General features: G+C 63.1%; 16 non-coding genes and 5 pseudogenes across 16 annotated transcripts; all 21 read left to right on the forward strand.

Moving 5' to 3' along the window:
* Positions 1-420: 420 nt before the first annotated feature.
* On the forward strand, positions 421-539 carry LOC133264446 (5S ribosomal RNA). The gene has a single exon (XR_009741651.1). It is a non-coding gene; the product is annotated as a 5S ribosomal RNA (ribosomal RNA).
* A 558-nt stretch (positions 540-1,097) lies between these two features.
* Positions 1,098-1,215, forward strand: LOC133264458 (5S ribosomal RNA). The gene has a single exon (XR_009741662.1). It is a non-coding gene; the product is annotated as a 5S ribosomal RNA (ribosomal RNA).
* Positions 1,216-1,774: 559 nt separating this feature from the next.
* On the forward strand, positions 1,775-1,894 carry LOC133264469 (5S ribosomal RNA). Its single transcript, XR_009741673.1, has one exon. It is a non-coding gene; the product is annotated as a 5S ribosomal RNA (ribosomal RNA).
* A 554-nt stretch (positions 1,895-2,448) lies between these two features.
* LOC133264447 (5S ribosomal RNA) lies at positions 2,449-2,567 on the forward strand. The gene has a single exon (XR_009741652.1). It is a non-coding gene; the product is annotated as a 5S ribosomal RNA (ribosomal RNA).
* Positions 2,568-3,123: 556 nt separating this feature from the next.
* LOC133264487 (5S ribosomal RNA) lies at positions 3,124-3,248 on the forward strand (annotated as a pseudogene).
* A 558-nt stretch (positions 3,249-3,806) lies between these two features.
* On the forward strand, positions 3,807-3,937 carry LOC133264500 (5S ribosomal RNA; annotated as a pseudogene).
* Positions 3,938-4,496: 559 nt separating this feature from the next.
* On the forward strand, positions 4,497-4,615 carry LOC133264448 (5S ribosomal RNA). The gene has a single exon (XR_009741653.1). It is a non-coding gene; the product is annotated as a 5S ribosomal RNA (ribosomal RNA).
* Positions 4,616-5,173: 558 nt separating this feature from the next.
* Positions 5,174-5,292, forward strand: LOC133264449 (5S ribosomal RNA). The gene has a single exon (XR_009741654.1). It is a non-coding gene; the product is annotated as a 5S ribosomal RNA (ribosomal RNA).
* A 556-nt stretch (positions 5,293-5,848) lies between these two features.
* Positions 5,849-5,973, forward strand: LOC133264488 (5S ribosomal RNA; annotated as a pseudogene).
* A 556-nt stretch (positions 5,974-6,529) lies between these two features.
* LOC133264451 (5S ribosomal RNA) lies at positions 6,530-6,648 on the forward strand. Its single transcript, XR_009741655.1, has one exon. It is a non-coding gene; the product is annotated as a 5S ribosomal RNA (ribosomal RNA).
* A 556-nt stretch (positions 6,649-7,204) lies between these two features.
* LOC133264465 (5S ribosomal RNA) lies at positions 7,205-7,323 on the forward strand. Its single transcript, XR_009741669.1, has one exon. It is a non-coding gene; the product is annotated as a 5S ribosomal RNA (ribosomal RNA).
* Positions 7,324-7,879: 556 nt separating this feature from the next.
* On the forward strand, positions 7,880-7,998 carry LOC133264452 (5S ribosomal RNA). Its single transcript, XR_009741656.1, has one exon. It is a non-coding gene; the product is annotated as a 5S ribosomal RNA (ribosomal RNA).
* Positions 7,999-8,554: 556 nt separating this feature from the next.
* Positions 8,555-8,673, forward strand: LOC133264453 (5S ribosomal RNA). Its single transcript, XR_009741657.1, has one exon. It is a non-coding gene; the product is annotated as a 5S ribosomal RNA (ribosomal RNA).
* Positions 8,674-9,230: 557 nt separating this feature from the next.
* Positions 9,231-9,349, forward strand: LOC133264466 (5S ribosomal RNA). The gene has a single exon (XR_009741670.1). It is a non-coding gene; the product is annotated as a 5S ribosomal RNA (ribosomal RNA).
* A 557-nt stretch (positions 9,350-9,906) lies between these two features.
* Positions 9,907-10,031, forward strand: LOC133264489 (5S ribosomal RNA; annotated as a pseudogene).
* Positions 10,032-10,589: 558 nt separating this feature from the next.
* On the forward strand, positions 10,590-10,708 carry LOC133264454 (5S ribosomal RNA). The gene has a single exon (XR_009741658.1). It is a non-coding gene; the product is annotated as a 5S ribosomal RNA (ribosomal RNA).
* A 558-nt stretch (positions 10,709-11,266) lies between these two features.
* Positions 11,267-11,385, forward strand: LOC133264470 (5S ribosomal RNA). The gene has a single exon (XR_009741674.1). It is a non-coding gene; the product is annotated as a 5S ribosomal RNA (ribosomal RNA).
* A 557-nt stretch (positions 11,386-11,942) lies between these two features.
* Positions 11,943-12,061, forward strand: LOC133264459 (5S ribosomal RNA). The gene has a single exon (XR_009741663.1). It is a non-coding gene; the product is annotated as a 5S ribosomal RNA (ribosomal RNA).
* Positions 12,062-12,621: 560 nt separating this feature from the next.
* LOC133264460 (5S ribosomal RNA) lies at positions 12,622-12,740 on the forward strand. Its single transcript, XR_009741664.1, has one exon. It is a non-coding gene; the product is annotated as a 5S ribosomal RNA (ribosomal RNA).
* A 558-nt stretch (positions 12,741-13,298) lies between these two features.
* LOC133264491 (5S ribosomal RNA) lies at positions 13,299-13,423 on the forward strand (annotated as a pseudogene).
* A 559-nt stretch (positions 13,424-13,982) lies between these two features.
* LOC133264455 (5S ribosomal RNA) lies at positions 13,983-14,101 on the forward strand. Its single transcript, XR_009741659.1, has one exon. It is a non-coding gene; the product is annotated as a 5S ribosomal RNA (ribosomal RNA).
* The last annotated feature ends 287 nt before the right edge of the window (positions 14,102-14,388 follow it).

The following is a 14,388-nucleotide window of genomic DNA, read 5'->3' on the forward strand; positions in this document are numbered from 1 at the left end:
CAAGCTTCTCCCCCTTTTGCTGGCTTGCCTTTTTAAGCTATTTAGGCCCCTGCGAGCAATTCCAGCCGTTTTTTTCTTGCGGGACGTTGAGGCCACAGGGGTCCTTGCGGGCAGTCCCGGACTTCTTGTTCTCGGTGGGGTGCTGCGGAGGGGCAGGTCCATGGGAGACCCTGTTCCTGTTGTTGGGGGACATGAGGGAAGGAGCGTGGCGTTGTTTATGCGCGGGCCGGGGGGGGGGGGGGGATTTGCGCGGGGGGTGCGTGTCGGGTCGTCGCGGGCAGAGGCGTGCGGGGCTGTGTGCGTGGAGGCGCTGGCGTGGTTGGGCGTCACAATGGTGCCCCTGGCTTTGGGGGCTGGGGCTGAGTGCGGGTGGGCAGCGTGTGCGGGGGCGCCGAGAGCGGTGGTGGCAGGGGAGAGGCTGCCTACGGCCACACCACCCTGAAAACGCCCGATCTCGTCTGATCTCGGAAGCTAAGCAGGGTCGGGCTCGGTTAGTACTTGGATGGGAGACCGCCTGGGAATCCCGGGTGCTGTAGGCTTTTGCCAGCCCATAGGGGACCCTGCGGGCAATGTCAGCCTCTTTTTCTGTGCGGGCTTTTGCGTCTTTGGGGCACCATCAGGAATTGCAGACCCCTTTTTCTTGCTGGCATTTGAAGCACTTAGGGTCCCCTGTTTGCAAGCTTCTCCCCCTTTTGCTGGCTTGCCTTTTTAAGCTATTTAGGCCCCTGCGAGCAATTCCAGCCGTTTTTTTCTTGCGGGACGTTGAGGCCACAGGGGTCCTTGCGGGCAGTCCCGGACTTCTTGTTCTCGGTGGGGTGCTGCGGAGGGGCAGGTCCATGGGAGACCCTGTTCCTGTTGTTGGGGGACATGAGGGAAGGAGCGTGGCGTTGTTTATGCGCGGGCCGGGGGGGGGGGGGGATTTGCGCGGGGGGGTGCGTGTCGGGTCGTCGCGGGCAGAGGCGTGCGGGGCTGTGTGCGTGGGGGCGCTGGCCGTGGTTGGGCGTCACAATGGTGCCCCTGGCTTTGGGGGCTGGGGCTGAGTGCGGGGTGGGCAGCGTGTGCGGGGCGCCGAGAGCGGTGGTGGCAGGGGAGAGGCTGCCTACGGCCACACCACCCTGAAAACGCCCGATCTCGTCTGATCTCGGAAGCTAAGCAGGGTCGGGCTCGGTTAGTACTTGGATGGGAGACCGCCTGGGAATCCGGGTGCTGTAGGCTTTTGCCAGCCCATAGGGGACCCTGCGGGCAATGTCAGCCTCTTTTTCTGTGCGGGCTTTTGCGTCTTTGGGGCACCATCAGGAATTGCAGACCCCTTTTTCTTGCTGGCAATTTGAAGGCACTTAGGGTCCCCTGTTTGCAAGCTTCTCCCCCTTTTGCTGGCTTGCCTTTTTAAGCTATTTAGGCCCCTGCGAGCAATTCCAGCCGTTTTTTTTTCTTGCGGGACGTTGAGGCCACAGGGGTCCTTGCGGGCAGTCCCGGACTTCTTGTTCTCGGTGGGGTGCTGCGGAGGGGCAGGTCCATGGGAGACCCTGTTCCTGTTGTTGGGGGACATGAGGGAAGGAGCGTGGTGTTGTTTATGCGCGGGCCGGGGGGCGGGGGGGGGATTTGCGGGGGGGCGCGTGTCGGGTCGTCGCGGGCAGAGGCGTGCGGGGCTGTGTGCGTGGGGGCGCTGGCGTGGTTGGGCGTCACAATGGTGCCCCTGCTTTGGGGGCTGGGGCTGAGTGCGGGTGGGCAGCGTGTGCGGGGGCGCCGAGAGCGGTGGTGGCAGGGAGAGGCTGCCTACGGCCACACCACCCTGAAAACGCCCGATCTCGTCTGATCTCGGAAGCTAAGCAGGGTCGGGCTTCGGTTAGTACTTGGATGGGAGACCGCCTGGGAATCCCGGGTGCTGTAGGCTTTTGCCAGCCCTAGGGGACCCGGCGGGCAATGTCAGCCTCTTTTTCTGTGCGGGCTTTTGCGTCTTTGGGGCACCATCAGGAATTGCAGACCCCTTTTTCTTGCTGGCATTTGAAGCACTTAGGGTCCCCTGTTTGCAAGCTTTTCCCCCTTTTGCTGGCTTGCCTTTTTAAGCTATTTAGGCCCTTGCGAGCAATTCCAGCCGTTTTTTTCTTGCGGGACGTTGAGGCCACAGGGGTCCTTGCGGGCAGTCCCGGACTTCTTGTTCTCGGTGGGGTGCTGCGGAGGGGCAGGTCCATGGGAGACCCTGTTCCTGTTGTTGGGGGACATGAGGGAAGGAGCGTGGTGTTGTTTATGCGCGGGCCGGGGGGAGGGGGGGGATTTGCGGGGGGGTGCGTGTCGGGTCGTCGCGGGCAGAGGCGTGCGGGGCTGTGTGCGTGGGGGCGCTGGCGTGGTTGGGCGTCACAATGGTGCCCCTGGCTTTGGGGGCTGGGGCTGAGTGCGGGTGGGCAGCGTGTGCGGGGCGCCGAGAGCGGTGGTGGCAGGGGAGAGGGTGCCTACGGCCACACCACCCTGAAAACGCCCGATCTCGTCTGATCTCGGAAGCTAAGCAGGGTCGGGCTCGGTTAGTACTTGGATGGGAGACCGCCTGGGAATCCCGGGTGCTGTAGGCTTTTGCCAGCCCATAGGGGACCCGGCGGGCAATGTCAGCCTCTTTTTCTGTGCGGGCTTTTGCGTCTTTGGGGCACCATCAGGAATTGCAGACCCCTTTTTCTTGCTGGCATTTGAAGCACTTAGGGTCCCCTGTTTGCAAGCTTTTCCCCCTTTTGCTGGCTTGCCTTTTTAAGCTATTTAGGCCCTTGCGAGCAATTCCAGCCGTTTTTTTCTTGCGGGACGTTGAGGCCACAGGGGTCCTTGCGGGCAGTCCCGGACTTCTTGTTCTCGGTGGGGTGCTGCGGAGGGGCAGGTCCATGGGAGACCCTGTTCCTGTTTTTGGGGGACATGAGGGAAGGAGCGTGGTGTTGTTTATGCGCGGGCCGGGGGGAGGGGGGGGATTTGCGGGGGGGTGCGTGTCGGGTCGTCGCGGGCAGAGGCGTGCGGGGCTGTGTGCGTGGGGGCGCTGGCGTGGTTGGGCGTCACAATGGTGCCCCTGGCTTTGGGGGCTGGGGCTGAGTGCGGGTGGGCAGCGTGTGCGGGGGCACCGAGAGCGGTGGTGGCAGGGGAGAGGCTGCCTACGGCCACACCACCCTGAAAACGCCCGATCTCGTCTGATCTCGGAAGCTAAGCAGGGTCGGGCTCGGGCTCGGTTAGTACTTGGATGGGAGACCGCCTGGGAATCCCGGGTGCTGTAGGCTTTTGCCAGCCCATAGGGGACCCTGCGGGCAATGTCAGCCTCTTTTTCTGTGCGGGCTTTTGCGTCTTTGGGGCACCATCAGGAATTGCAGACCCCTTTTTCTTGCTGGCATTTGAAGCACTTAGGGTCCCCTGTTTGCAAGCTTCTCCCCCTTTTGCTGGCTTGCCTTTTTAAGCTATTTAGGCCCCTGCGAGCAATTCCAGCCGTTTTTTTCTTGCGGGACGTTGAGGCCACAGGGGTCCTTGCGGGCAGTCCCGGACTTCTTGTTCTCGGTGGGGTGCTGCGGAGGGGCAGGTCCCTGGGAGACCCTGTTCCTGTTGTTGGGGGACATGAGGGAAGGAGCGTGGCGTTGTTTATGCGCGGGCCGGGGGGGGGGGGGGGATTTGCGCGGGGGGGTGCGTGTCGGGTCGTCGCGGGCAGAGGCGTGCGGGGCTGTGTGCGTGGAGGCGCTGGCGTGGTTGGGCGTCACAATGGTGCCCCTGGCTTTGGGGGCTGGGGCTGAGTGCGGGTGGGCAGCGTGTGCGGGGGCGCCGAGAGCGGTGGTGGCAGGGGAGAGGCTGCCTACGGCCACACCACCCTGAAAACGCCCGATCTCGTCTGATCTCGGAAGCTAAGCAGGGTCGGGCTCGGGCTCGGGCTCGGTTAGTACTTGGATGGGAGACCGCCTGGGAATCCCGGGTGCTGTAGGCTTTTGCCAGCCCATAGGGGACCCTGCGGGCAATGTCAGCCTCTTTTTCTGTGCGGGCTTTTGCGTCTTTGGGGCACCATCAGGAATTGCAGACCCCTTTTTCTTGCTGGCATTTGAAGCACTTAGGGTCCCCTGTTTGCAAGCTTCTCCCCCTTTTGCTGGCTTGCCTTTTTAAGCTATTTAGGCCCCTGCGAGCAATTCCAGCCGTTTTTTTCTTGCGGGACGTTGAGGCCACAGGGGTCCTTGCGGGCAGTCCCGGACTTCTTGTTCTCGGTGGGGTGCTGCGGAGGGGCAGGTCCATGGGAGACCCTGTTCCTGTTGTTGGGGGACATGAGGGAAGGAGCGTGGCGTTGTTTATGCGCGGGCCGGGGGGGGGGGGGGGGATTTGCGCGGGGGGGTGCGTGTCGGGTCGTCGCGGGCAGAGGCGTGCGGGGCTGTGTGCGTGGAGGCGCTGGCGTGGTTGGGCGTCACAATGGTGCCCCTGGCTTTGGGGGCTGGGGCTGAGTGCGGGTGGGCAGCGTGTGCGGGGGCGCCGAGAGCGGTGGTGGCAGGGGAGAGGCTGCCTACGGCCACACCACCCTGAAAACGCCCGATCTCGTCTGATCTCGGAAGCTAAGCAGGGTCGGGCTCGGTTAGTACTTGGATGGGAGACCGCCTGGGAATCCCGGGTGCTGTAGGCTTTTGCCAGCCCATAGGGGACCCTGCGGGCAATGTCAGCCTCTTTTTCTGTGCGGGCTTTTGCGTCTTTGGGGCACCATCAGGAATTGCAGACCCCTTTTTCTTGCTGGCATTTGAAGCACTTAGGGTCCCCTGTTTGCAAGCTTCTCCCCCTTTTGCTGGCTTGCCTTTTTAAGCTATTTAGGCCCCTGCGAGCAATTCCAGCCGTTTTTTTCTTGCGGGACGTTGAGGCCACAGGGGTCCTTGCGGGCAGTCCCGGACTTCTTGTTCTCGGTGGGGTGCTGCGGAGGGGCAGGTCCATGGGAGACCCTGTTCCTGTTGTTGGGGGACATGAGGGAAGGAGCGTGGCGTTGTTTATGCGCGGGCCGGGGGGGGGGGGGGGATTTGCGCGGGGGGGTGCGTGTCGGGTCGTCGCGGGCAGAGGCGTGCGGGGCTGTGTGCGTGGGGGCGCTGGCGTGGTTGGGCGTCACAATGGTGCCCCTGGCTTTGGGGGCTGGGGCTGAGTGCGGGTGGGCAGCGTGTGCGGGGGCGCCGAGAGCGGTGGTGGCAGGGGAGAGGCTGCCTACGGCCACACCACCCTGAAAACGCCCGATCTCGTCTGATCTCGGAAGCTAAGCAGGGTCGGGCTCGGTTAGTACTTGGATGGGAGACCGCCTGGGAATCCCGGGTGCTGTAGGCTTTTGCCAGCCCATAGGGGACCCTGCGGGCAATGTCAGCCTCTTTTTCTGTGCGGGCTTTTGCGTCTTTGGGGCACCATCAGGAATTGCAGACCCCTTTTTCTTGCTGGCATTTGAAGCACTTAGGGTCCCCTGTTTGCAAGCTTTTCCCCCTTTTGCTGGCTTGCCTTTTTAAGCTATTTAGGCCCTTGCGAGCAATTCCAGCCGTTTTTTTCTTGCGGGACGTTGAGGCCACAGGGGTCCTTGCGGGCAGTCCCGGACTTCTTGTTCTCGGTGGGGTGCTGCGGAGGGGCAGGTCCATGGGAGACCCTGTTCCTGTTGTTGGGGGACATGAGGGAAGGAGCGTGGTGTTGTTTATGCGCGGGCCGGGGGGAGGGGGGGGATTTGCGGGGGGGTGCGTGTCGGGTCGTCGCGGGCAGAGGCGTGCGGGGCTGTGTGCGTGGGGGCGCTGGCGTGGTTGGGCGTCACAATGGTGCCCCTGGCTTTGGGGGCTGGGGCTGAGTGCGGGTGGGCAGCGTGTGCGGGGGCACCGAGAGCGGTGGTGGCAGGGGAGAGGCTGCCTACGGCCACACCACCCTGAAAACGCCCGATCTCGTCTGATCTCGGAAGCTAAGCAGGGTCGGGCTCGGGCTCGGTTAGTACTTGGATGGGAGACCGCCTGGGAATCCCGGGTGCTGTAGGCTTTTGCCAGCCCATAGGGGACCCTGCGGGCAATGTCAGCCTCTTTTTCTGTGCGGGCTTTTGCGTCTTTGGGGCACCATCAGGAATTGCAGACCCCTTTTTCTTGCTGGCATTTGAAGCACTTAGGGTCCCCTGTTTGCAAGCTTCTCCCCCTTTTGCTGGCTTGCCTTTTTAAGCTATTTAGGCCCTTGCGAGCAATTCCAGCCGTTTTTTTCTTGCGGGACGTTGAGGCCACAGGGGTCCTTGCGGGCAGTCCCGGACTTCTTGTTCTCGGTGGGGTGCTGCGGAGGGGCAGGTCCATGGGAGACCCTGTTCCTGTTGTTGGGGGACATGAGGGAAGGAGCGTGGTGTTGTTTATGCGCGGGCCGGGGGGCGGGGGGGGATTTGCGGGGGGGCGCGTGTCGGGTCGTCGCGGGCAGAGGCGTGCGGGGCTGTGTGCGTGGAGGCGCTGGCGTGGTTGGGCGTCACAATGGTGCCCCTGGCTTTGGGGGCTGGGGCTGAGTGCGGGTGGGCAGCGTGTGCGGGGGCGCCGAGAGCGGTGGTGGCAGGGGAGAGGCTGCCTACGGCCACACCACCCTGAAAACGCCCGATCTCGTCTGATCTCGGAAGCTAAGCAGGGTCGGGCTCGGTTAGTACTTGGATGGGAGACCGCCTGGGAATCCCGGGTGCTGTAGGCTTTTGCCAGCCCATAGGGGACCCTGCGGGCAATGTCAGCCTCTTTTTCTGTGCGGGCTTTTGCGTCTTTGGGGCACCATCAGGAATTGCAGACCCCTTTTTCTTGCTGGCATTTGAAGCACTTAGGGTCCCCTGTTTGCAAGCTTCTCCCCCTTTTGCTGGCTTGCCTTTTTAAGCTATTTAGGCCCCTGCGAGCAATTCCAGCCGTTTTTTTCTTGCGGGACGTTGAGGCCACAGGGGTCCTTGCGGGCAGTCCCGGACTTCTTGTTCTCGGTGGGGTGCTGCGGAGGGGCAGGTCCCTGGGAGACCCTGTTCCTGTTGTTGGGGGACATGAGGGAAGGAGCGTGGCGTTGTTTATGCGCGGGCCGGGGGGGGGGGGGATTTGCGCGGGGGGGTGCGTGTCGGGTCGTCGCGGGCAGAGGCGTGCGGGGCTGTGTGCGTGGGGGCGCTGGCGTGGTTGGGCGTCACAATGGTGCCCCTGGCTTTGGGGGCTGGGGCTGAGTGCGGGTGGGCAGCGTGTGCGGGGGCGCCGAGAGCGGTGGTGGCAGGGGAGAGGCTGCCTACGGCCACACCACCCTGAAAACGCCCGATCTCGTCTGATCTCGGAAGCTAAGCAGGGTCGTGCTCGGTTAGTACTTGGATGGGAGACCGCCTGGGAATCCCGGGTGCTGTAGGCTTTTGCCAGCCCATAGGGGACCCTGCGGGCAATGTCAGCCTCTTTTTCTGTGCGGGCTTTTGCGTCTTTGGGGCACCATCAGGAATTGCAGACCCCTTTTTCTTGCTGGCATTTGAAGCACTTAGGGTCCCCTGTTTGCAAGCTTCTCCCCCTTTTGCTGGCTTGCCTTTTTAAGCTATTTAGGCCCCTGCGAGCAATTCCAGCCGTTTTTTTCTTGCGGGACGTTGAGGCCACAGGGGTCCTTGCGGGCAGTCCCGGACTTCTTGTTCTCGGTGGGGTGCTGCGGAGGGGCAGGTCCATGGGAGACCCTGTTCCTGTTGTTGGGGGACATGAGGGAAGGAGCGTGGCGTTGTTTATGCGCGGGCCGGGGGGGGGGGGGATTTGCGCGGGGGGGTGCGTGTCGGGTCGTCGCGGGCAGAGGCGTGCGGGGCTGTGTGCGTGGGGGCGCTGGCGTGGTTGGGCGTCACAATGGTGCCCCTGGCTTTGGGGGCTGGGGCTGAGTGCGGGTGGGCAGCGTGTGCGGGGGCGCCGAGAGCGGTGGTGGCAGGGGAGAGGCTGCCTACGGCCACACCACCCTGAAAACGCCCGATCTCGTCTGATCTCGGAAGCTAAGCAGGGTCGGGCTCGGTTAGTACTTGGATGGGAGACCGCCTGGGAATCCCGGGTGCTGTAGGCTTTTGCCAGCCCATAGGGGACCCTGCGGGCAATGTCAGCCTCTTTTTCTGTGCGGGCTTTTGCGTCTTTGGGGCACCATCAGGAATTGCAGACCCCTTTTTCTTGCTGGCATTTGAAGCACTTAGGGTCCCCTGTTTGCAAGCTTCTCCCCCTTTTGCTGGCTTGCCTTTTTAAGCTATTTAGGCCCCTGCGAGCAATTCCAGCCGTTTTTTTCTTGCGGGACGTTGAGGCCACAGGGGTCCTTGCGGGCAGTCCCGGACTTCTTGTTCTCGGTGGGGTGCTGCGGAGGGGCAGGTCCATGGGAGACCCTGTTCCTGTTTTTGGGGGACATGAGGGAAGGAGCGTGGTGTTGTTTATGCGCGGGCCGGGGCGAGGGGGGGGATTTGCGGGGGGGTGCGTGTCGGGTCGTCGCGGGCAGAGGCGTGCGGGGCTGTGTGCGTGGGGGCGCTGGCGTGGTTGGGCGTCACAATGGTGCCCCTGGCTTTGGGGGCTGGGGCTGAGTGCGGGTGGGCAGCGTGTGCGGGGGCGCCGAGAGCGGTGGTGGCAGGGGAGAGGCTGCCTACGGCCACACCACCCTGAAAACGCCCGATCTCGTCTGATCTCGGAAGCTAAGCAGGGTCGGGCTCGGTTAGTACTTGGATGGGAGACCGCCTGGGAATCCCGGGTGCTGTAGGCTTTTGCCAGCCCATAGGGGACCCTGCGGGCAATGTCAGCCTCTTTTTCTGTGCGGGCTTTTGCGTCTTTGGGGCACCATCAGGAATTGCAGACCCCTTTTTCTTGCTGGCATTTGAAGCACTTAGGGTCCCCTGTTTGCAAGCTTCTCCCCCTTTTGCTGGCTTGCCTTTTTAAGCTATTTAGGCCCCTGCGAGCAATTCCAGCCGTTTTTTTCTTGCGGGACGTTGAGGCCACAGGGGTCCTTGCGGGCAGTCCCGGACTTCTTGTTCTCGGTGGGGTGCTGCGGAGGGGCAGGTCCATGGGAGACCCTGTTCCTGTTGTTGGGGGACATGAGGGAAGGAGCGTGGCGTTGTTTATGCGCGGGCCGGGGGGGGGGGGGGATTTGCGCGGGGGGGTGCGTGTCGGGTCGTCGCGGGCAGAGGCGTGCGGGGCTGTGTGCGTGGGGGCGCTGGCGTGGTTGGGCGTCACAATGGTGCCCCTGGCTTTGGGGGCTGGGGCTGAGTGCGGGTGGGCAGCGTGTGCGGGGGCGCCGAGAGCGGTGGTGGCAGGGGAGAGGCTGCCTACGGCCACACCACCCTGAAAACGCCCGATCTCGTCTGATCTCGGAAGCTAAGCAGGGTCGGGCTCGGTTAGTACTTGGATGGGAGACCGCTAGGGAATCACGGGTGCTGTAGGCTTTTGCCAGCCCATAGGGGACCCTGCGGGCAATGTCAGCCTCTTTTTCTGTGCGGGCTTTTGCGTCTTTGGGGCACCATCAGGAATTGCAGACCCCTTTTTCTTGCTGGCATTTGAAGCACTTAGGGTCCCCTGTTTGCAAGCTTCTCCCCCTTTTGCTGGCTTGCCTTTTTAAGCTATTTAGGCCCCTGCGAGCAATTCCAGCCGTTTTTTTCTTGCGGGACGTTGAGGCCACAGGGGTCCTTGCGGGCAGTCCCGGACTTCTTGTTCTCGGTGGGGTGCTGCGGAGGGGCAGGTCCATGGGAGACCCTGTTCCTGTTGTTGGGGGACATGAGGGAAGGAGCGTGGCGTTGTTTATGCGCGGGCCGGGGGGGGGGGGGGATTTGCGCGGGGGGGTGCGTGTCGGGTCGTCGCGGGCAGAGGCGTGCGGGGCTGTGTGCGTGGGGGCGCTGGCGTGGTTGGGCGTCACAATGGTGCCCCTGGCTTTGGGGGCTGGGGCTGAGTGCGGGTGGGCAGCGTGTGCGGGGGCGCCGAGAGCGGTGGTGGCAGGGGAGAGGCTGCCTACGGCCACACCACCCTGAAAACGCCCGATCTCGTCTGATCTCGGAAGCTAAGCAGGGTCGGGCTCGGGCTCGGTTAGTACTTGGATGGGAGACCGCCTGGGAATCCCGGGTGCTGTAGGCTTTTGCCAGCCCATAGGGGACCCTGCGGGCAATGTCAGCCTCTTTTTCTGTGCGGGCTTTTGCGTCTTTGGGGCACCATCAGGAATTGCAGACCCCTTTTTCTTGCTGGCATTTGAAGCACTTAGGGTCCCCTGTTTGCAAGCTTCTCCCCCTTTTGCTGGCTTGCCTTTTTAAGCTATTTAGGCCCCTGCGAGCAATTCCAGCCGTTTTTTTTCTTGCGGGACGTTGAGGCCACAGGGGTCCTTGCGGGCAGTCCCGGACTTCTTGTTCTCGGTGGGGTGCTGCGGAGGGGCAGGTCCATGGGAGACCCTGTTCCTGTTGTTGGGGGACATGAGGGAAGGAGCGTGGCGTTGTTTATGCGCGGGCCGGGGGGGGGGGGGGATTTGCGCGGGGGGGTGCGTGTCGGGTCGTCGCGGGCAGAGGCGTGCGGGGCTGTGTGCGTGGGGGCGCTGGCGTGGTTGGGCGTCACAATGGTGCCCCTGGCTTTGGGGGCTGGGGCTGAGTGCGGGTGGGCAGCGTGTGCGGGGGCGCCGAGAGCGGTGGTGGCAGGGGAGAGGCTGCCTACGGCCACACCACCCTGAAAACGCCCGATCTCGTCTGATCTCGGAAGCTAAGCAGGGTCGGGCTCGGTTAGTACTTGGATGGGAGACCGCCTGGGAATCCCGGGTGCTGTAGGCTTTTGCCAGCCCATAGGGGACCCTGCGGGCAATGTCAGCCTCTTTTTCTGTGCGGGCTTTTGCGTCTTTGGGGCACCATCAGGAATTGCAGACCCCTTTTTCTTGCTGGCATTTGAAGCACTTAGGGTCCCCTGTTTGCAAGCTTCTCCCCCTTTTGCTGGCTTGCCTTTTTAAGCTATTTAGGCCCCTGCGAGCAATTCCAGCCGTTTTTTTCTTGCGGGACGTTGAGGCCACAGGGGTCCTTGCGGGCAGTCCCGGACTTCTTGTTCTCGGTGGGGTGCTGCGGAGGGGCAGGTCCATGGGAGACCCTGTTCCTGTTGTTGGGGGACATGAGGGAAGGAGCGTGGCGTTGTTTATGCGCGGGCCGGGGGGGGGGGGGGGATTTGCGCGGGGGGGTGCGTGTCGGGTCGTCGCGGGCAGAGGCGTGCGGGGCTGTGTGCGTGGGGGCGCTGGCGTGGTTGGGCGTCACAATGGTGCCCCTGGCTTTGGGGGCTGGGGCTGAGTGCGGGTGGGCAGCGTGTGCGGGGGCGCCGAGAGCGGTGGTGGCAGGGGAGAGGCTGCCTACGGCCACACCACCCTGAAAACGCCCGATCTCGTCTGATCTCGGAAGCTAAGCAGGGTCGGGCTCGGTTAGAACTTGAATGGGAGACCGCCTGGGAATCCCGGGTGCTGTAGGCTTTTGCCAGCCCATAGGGGACCCTGCGGGCAATGTCAGCTTCTTTTTCTGTGCGGGCTTTTGCGTCTTTGGGGCACCATCAGGAAATGCAGACCCCTTTTTCTTGCTGGCATTTGAAGCACTTAGGGTCCCCTGTTTGCAAGCTTCTCCCCCTTTTGCTGGCTTGCCATTTTAAGCTATTTAGGCCCTTGCGAGCAATTCCAGCCGTTTTTTTCTTGCGGGACGTTGAGGCCACAGGGGTCCTTGCGGGCAGTCCCGGACTTCTTGTTCTCGGTGGGGTGCTGCGGAGGGGCAGGTCCCTGGGAGACCCTGTTCCTGTTGTTGGGGGACATGAGGGAAGGAGCGTGGCGTTGTTTATGCGCGGGCCGGGGGGGGGGGGGGATTTGCGCGGGGGGGTGCGTGTCGGGTCGTCGCGGGCAGAGGCGTGCGGGGCTGTGTGCGTGGGGGCGCTGGCGTGGTTGGGCGTCACAATGGTGCCCCTGGCTTTGGGGGCTGGGGCTGAGTGCGGGTGGGCAGCGTGTGCGGGGGCGCCGAGAGCGGTGGTGGCAGGGGAGAGGCTGCCTACGGCCACACCACCCTGAAAACGCCCGATCTCGTCTGATCTCGGAAGCTAAGCAGGGTCGGGCTCGGTTAGTACTTGGATGGGAGACCGCCTGGGAATCCCGGGTGCTGTGGGCTTTTGCCAGCCCATAGGGGGACCCTGCGGGCAATGTCAGCCTCTTTTTCTGTGCGGGCTTTTGCGTCTTTGGGGCACCATCAGGAATTGCAGACCCCTTTTTCTTGCTGGCATTTGAAGCACTTAGGGTCCCCTGTTTGCAAGCTTCTCCCCCTTTTGCTGGCTTGCCTTTTTAAGCTATTTAGGCCCCTGCGAGCAATTCCAGCCGTTTTTTTCTTGCGGGACGTTGAGGCCACAGGGGTCCTTGCGGGCAGTCCCGGACTTCTTGTTCTCGGTGGGGTGCTGCGGAGGGGCAGGTCCATGGGAGACCCTGTTCCTGTTGTTGGGGGACATGAGGGAAGGAGCGTGGCGTTGTTTATGCGCGGGCCGGGGGGGGGGGGGGGATTTGCGCGGGGGGGTGCGTGTCGGGTCGTCGCGGGCAGAGGCGTGCGGGGCTGTGTGCGTGGGGGCGCTGGCGTGGTTGGGCGTCACAATGGTGCCCCTGGCTTTGGGGGCTGGGGCTGAGTGCGGGTGGGCAGCGTGTGCGGGGGCGCCGAGAGCGGTGGTGGCAGGGGAGAGGGCTGCCTACGGCCACACCACCCTGAAAACGCCCGATCTCGTCTGATCTCGGAAGCTAAGCAGGGTCGGGCTCGGTTAGTACTTGGATGGGAGACCGGCTGGGAATCCCGGGTGCTGTAGGCTTTTGCCAGCCCATAGGGGACCCTGCGGGCAATGTCAGCCTCTTTTTCTGTGCGGGCTTTTGCGTCTTTGGGGCACCATCAGGAATTGCAGACCCCTTTTTCTTGCTGGCATTTGAAGCACTTAGGGTCCCCTGTTTGCAAGCTTCTCCCCCTTTTGCTGGCTTGCCTTTTTAAGCTATTTAGGCCCCTGCGAGCAATTCCAGCCGTTTTTTTTCTTGCGGGACGTTGAGGCCACAGGGGTCCTTGCGGGCAGTCCCGGACTTCTTGTTCTCGGTGGGGTGCTGCGGAGGGGCAGGTCCATGGGAGACCCTGTTCCTGTTGTTGGGGGACATGAGGGAAGGAGCGTGGCGTTGTTTATGCGCGGGCCGGGGGGGGGGGGGGATTTGCGCGGGGGGGTGCGTGTCGGGTCGTCGCGGGCAGAGGCGTGCGGGGCTGTGTGCGTGGGGGCGCTGGCGTGGTTGGGCGTCACAATGGTGCCCCTGGCTTTGGGGGCTGGGGCTGAGTGCGGGTGGGCAGCGTGTGCGGGGGCGCCGAGAGCGGTGGTGGCAGGGGAGAGGCTGCCTACGGCCACACCACCCTGAAAACGCCCGATCTCGTCTGATCTCGGAAGCTAAGCAGGGTCGGGCTCGGGCTCGGTTAGTACTTGGATGGGAGACCGCCTGGGAATCCCGGGTGCTGTAGGCTTTTGCCAGCCCATAGGGGACCCTGCGGGCAATGTCAGCCTCTTTTTCTGTGCGGGCTTTTGCGTCTTTGGGGCACCATCAGGAATTGCAGACCCCTTTTTCTTGCTGGCATTTGAAGCACTTAGGGTCCCCTGTTTGCAAGCTTCTCCCCCTTTTGCTGGCTTGCCTTTTTAAGCTATTTAGGCCCCTGCGAGCAATTCCAGCCGTTTTTTTTCTTGCGGGACGTTGAGGCCACAGGGGTCCTTGCGGGCAGTCCCGGACTTCTTGTTCTCGGTGGGGTGCTGCGGAGGGGCAGGTCCATGGGAGACCCTGTTCCTGTTGTTGGGGGACATGAGGGAAGGAGCGTGGCGTTGTTTATGCGCGGGCCGGGGGGGGGGGGGGGATTTGCGCGGGGGGGTGCGTGTCGGGTCGTCGCGGGCAGAGGCGTGCGGGGCTGTGTGCGTGGGGGCGCTGGCGTGGTTGGGCGTCACAATGGTGCCCCTGGCTTTGGGGGCTGGGGCTGAGTGCGGGTGGGCAGCGTGTGCGGGGGCGCCGAGAGCGGTGGTGGCAGGGGAGAGGCTGCCTACGGCCACACCACCCTGAAAACGCCCGATCTCGTCTGATCTCGGAAGCTAAGCAGGGTCGGGCTCGGTTAGTACTTGGATGGGAGACCGCCTGGGAATCCCGGGTGCTGTAGGCTTTTGCCAGCCCATAGGGGACCCTGCGGGCAATGTCAGCCTCTTTTTCTGTGCGGGCTTTTGCGTCTTTGGGGCACCATCAGGAATTGCAGACCCCTTTTTCTTGCTGGCATTTGAAGCACTTAGGGTCCCCTGTTTGCAAGCTTCTCCCCCTTTTGCTGGCTTGCCTTTTTAAGCTATTTAGGCCCCTGCGAGCAATTCCAGCCGTTTTTTTCTTGCGGGACGTTGAGGCCACAGGGGTCCCTTGCGGGCAGTCCCGGACTTCTTGTTCTCGGTGGGGTGCTGCGGA

Source organism: Pezoporus flaviventris, unplaced genomic scaffold (genome assembly GCF_033815535.1).
Source record: "Pezoporus flaviventris isolate CSIRO_AGI_PZ_B2104156 unplaced genomic scaffold, CSIRO_AGI_Pfla_v1 ptg000856l, whole genome shotgun sequence".
Classification (NCBI taxonomy): Eukaryota; Metazoa; Chordata; class Aves; order Psittaciformes; family Psittacidae; genus Pezoporus; species Pezoporus flaviventris.